At 31.4% G+C, this 4,170-nt stretch overlaps 1 long non-coding RNA gene across 1 annotated transcript; it reads left to right on the top strand.

Annotated features, from left to right (window-relative positions):
• Positions 1-2,005: 2,005 nt before the first annotated feature.
• Positions 2,006-4,170, top strand: LOC136203534 (uncharacterized). The gene is made up of 3 exons (XR_010674889.1): positions 2,006-2,583; positions 3,544-3,672; positions 3,887-4,170. It is a non-coding gene; the product is annotated as an uncharacterized lncRNA (long non-coding RNA).

Here is a 4,170-nt window from a genome sequence, read left to right as displayed (position 1 = left end):
GCTCTAACCCTAGATAGGGGTATATTTATAGAATGTAATGCTCCTATTTAGTAACTCTCTTTATATTTATATTTAGGCTTAATATATTAAAGGTCCGTGAACTTTTCCAAAAAAATTGATTGGCTTCCTGAACTTATACAGTGTTTCGTTAGCCCCTCAATTTGCTTTAAATGACCTATTGACCAGTTGAATTTCTTTAAGATGGCCTATTGGCCCTCCTGAACTTCCTTATAGTGATTCATTGGCTTGATGAACTTGTTTAAATTGACCTACATTGCAATTTGCCTAAATCGGTAAAAAAATTCAAAACTTAAAAATAAAGGATTAATTCGTGATTTTAAGTCTTTAAATCAAATTAAATTTTTATTTTGTACAATTTTATGGTATTTTTATAGATTTAGCGACTTAATCATGAAACTTTAAGCAAGTTTAGGAAGCTATTGAGACACTGTGTAAGTTTAGGGACCAATCAATCTTTTTGGACAAATTTAAGAGGTAACTGATGTATTAAGCCTTATATTTATTTAATATATTTACTTCTAGTTTTCTTAGGCTTTGAATATCTAAGTAGAAAATTAGGGAAGATATTAACAGTGCATATACAATATACAATATAAGAAGCAAAATTAAGGAATATCTAATACAATATATAATATAAGAAGGAAAATCTAAGGCAAAGTCCAAAAATATCAAAATAAGGAGACAGTGGAATTTTACCAAAAAAGAGGTACAAAATAAGGAAAGTCTTGTAAGGTTAACCAATAAAAAACGAATTTCTCTATATGCACATTATTAGATTCGGATCATTCAAAACGAATTTCTAGGGACTAATTAATAGATTCAAATAAGTCCTTCAAGATTCAAATTACACTATATAAACAACTTTATAGTTTCTCTGCAAATAGAAGCAGTTACTAAGTAAGTTTAGGGGACTAATCAGACACGGTTTAAAATTTTAGGTAAAAAGTAACATTTTACATGTTACTTTTTCATCACTTTTGATACTTATATACACAAGTTTAAAATAATAATTTGAATGATATATTTCCATAAACATATTCTATTACATGCACTACAAGAAAAACAAATTTTTGTGGAGAATTTTTTTGCCACAAAAGGCTCAAAATGCGCCACTAATGCCTTTTGTGGCGAATATAATTTTAGCCACTAGAAACGCGACACTAAAGTTTTTAGTGACTAACAAAATTAATTGCCACAATTTGATATTCTATAGTGAGGAATTAAACAACGCCACCAACGATAGTCTATAGTGGCAAAATCTTAGCGCCACAGAACAAGTTCTTTTGTTGCGAACCTTCTCGCCACAAATATAGAAGTATTGTGGCAAAATATCACGCCCCAAAAACATGTATTTTGTGGCAGACACTACAAGAAAAACACAGATCTGCTACGGAAATCTGCTACAAAATTTATATTTGTAGGAAATATAAGAAAGAGCTACGGTTTCTCCTACAAACGTGTTTTGTAGGAGTTCTCCTACAAAGTCTCCTACAGAACTTAAAATATTGTAGGAGATTTTTGGAGGAAAGGTTCCCTCCATTACTTACCTACAATCTCCTACAAATTAATTGTTTCTCCTACGCATTTATTTGTAGGAGTTAGATAATAATAATAATATACTTATATATTTATTTTTTTTCTCATTTTTTTTCTCCCTTAAGTTGAAATAAAAATTAGTGGTGAAAAAATTATTCACGACTCGATAACGTGATATTAAATCCACATACAATAAAAATCATTTAAACCGAATTTTAATTTCATTAAATATATTTTAATTTTTAATTTCCTTTGTCTATTTTGCATTTAGAATACGAGTATATCTTTCTATAATAAAATCTATTCTTAGAAAAATAATTTTTGAATATTTATTAATGCAATATTGTGCACCAATTATTCCAATGCTACCCTCTAATCTGAGTTTACCCTTTTACCCATATAATTCAAAACCCTCAGGTAGTTGTGAAAACGGTGCCGTCTAGGAAAGTTTCTAGGGTTGTCTGCATCCTTTTGCCTCACTATTCTCAAAGTCTCTATGTCAAGCTTCTACGCCTCCCTCTCACCTTTCTTTGTCATTCCAGGAACTCTGATATGGCTTGCGGTGTTGCAATGGTTATTCACTGGAATGTTTCTTCGGATCGTCTTTTGCTGTTTCTAAAATAGATTATTATTTCTTTTTCATGTTCTCTTTCATCACTCATCCTCTGTTCTTTATTTGCTTTCCCGTCTCGTTCTTCTGTTTAATTTATCTCTAATTTCTTCTTCATTTTCCAACTTTCTAGGGTTTCTTCGGATTCGGCGTGAAATGAATTGCTTTGGATCCGGACATAGTCTTGTCTTTAAATATTGCTCCTCAAATGCAATACTGGACCAGGGCTTTGTCAGACCATCGGAAAGCAAAGATTGCAGATTGTATTATCCGATTGGTTTCATTAGGAAGCCGAATCTCTGAACTGAACGGGTTCTTTATCAATTTGGGTAACAAGGACGATCTGTGCACTGAGAAAAACGGAAGATCCATAATGATGGAATCGCTGCACTTTAAGCGTTACCATCATGCTCTAGGTACTCAATTTCAGTTCATCATTTATTTGTTATTGCATTTTGTTTTTAGTTTTTAAATATTCTTAACTAACAATTATATGTTTAGGAGAGTTTTTGGTTTGCTATATATGAAATTGTTCTGTGCTATTATTTAGGTTCTATTGCCTTTTGGTCTAATTTTAGATGGAATCATCTATGTCTTATCCCATGTTTATTTTTTTTAAACTGTTCCACCTTTTAACATCAAAGGCAATGCCAGAAAGCAGAGATTGCTGACTGTATTGTCCCATTTGTTTCATTGGGAATTCGAATATGTAAATTGAAAGAAAAGGCATAAGGCACAGTGATAACTATGTCAAGAGGGCATCGATTGTGGCCTCTAAAATACTACTTTTTCATTCTATAAAAGAACTTTCCATTGTTGGGCTTTCTGAGAAAATTAGAGAGTAAGGCTATGTTTAAATGGAGATGGTATAATGTGAAGCTCAAAATTTCATTCATACATATTGACTGTTGCTTTACTTCCATATAGATACTTCCAAACCTCTTCAAAATCTCGGGAATATGAACTGCATTACATGCTTCAGGTTGCATTGGTGCTTTGTCTGTTGATATTATTGCACCTTTTTCAGATTACTCAATATAATGCTTTGGAATTTCCTGATGATATGGCAAGAAAATTGGTAGGAAGAAACAAATCTAGATTTTACTCTTATTGTTGAACTAGGCACTTGAATTGGGTTGATAGCCATTGAAGTTAAGTTGAAATATGATATTTTCTCAAATGCATATTAAATGTTTTGTTATAACTTATAATCCACCTTATGAAGCAAATAATTGATTATTATTGTTTCTTTGAAGTTTTTTTTTTTTTCTAAAATGTCTTTATATCATGATGTGTGAGTTTGCTTTTAAGTGAATTTTTTATACTGGTTTCCCTAGCTTCTTGGTTGTTGATTCCATCATTTTATTGATTTACAGGACAAAGGTGTTCTCCTTGCAACTTATGATATTGTGCGGAACAACTTAAAATCATTACGGGGAGATGGCTACCTTGCTGATGAGGAAAGTGAAGATGGTTACACATGGGATTACATGATTTTTGATGAGGTACACAATGTTATGTCATGTTTCATGTTTACATGGTTACTCTGCTTTTATTTCTTGTATCTATTATTTCAGTTAAAGCAATATGTGTTCGAAAAAGAGAAGTTGGTGTCACTTTAAGCTATATACAATTTATTTTCCTTGTGTTTTTCTTTTATGAATTTCTTAATTATTTGATTTTAACTTAAGGTTTCTTCTTTTGCATTGGCCAAAGCAGCTTAATGTACCACGGAAAGTCATGGACCTTGAGATTACTAACATTATTGAGTTCGAGAAAGCACGCCAATGGAAGGTTATGTAACTTAGCATAGTATCAACTAGACTTCTATATTGAATTTTTGTGTCTGAAACTTAGCGATGTAGTTAATATAATGTTGTTCCTCTTGCATGTTGATCTATTGTTTGATAAGATCAACTAGAACTTTTTGAAGTGGTGGAATTTAATGCTACTTATGTTTTAATTTTTCTATTTTATAGATGTTTATGTCTCAGCTTAGATTA

This window comes from Euphorbia lathyris, chromosome 8, assembly GCF_963576675.1.
Source record: "Euphorbia lathyris chromosome 8, ddEupLath1.1, whole genome shotgun sequence".
Lineage (NCBI taxonomy): Eukaryota > Viridiplantae > Streptophyta > Magnoliopsida > Malpighiales > Euphorbiaceae > Euphorbia > Euphorbia lathyris.
Note: the sequence above shows the minus strand (reverse complement) of the source record. Positions and strands in the feature narration are given on the sequence as shown.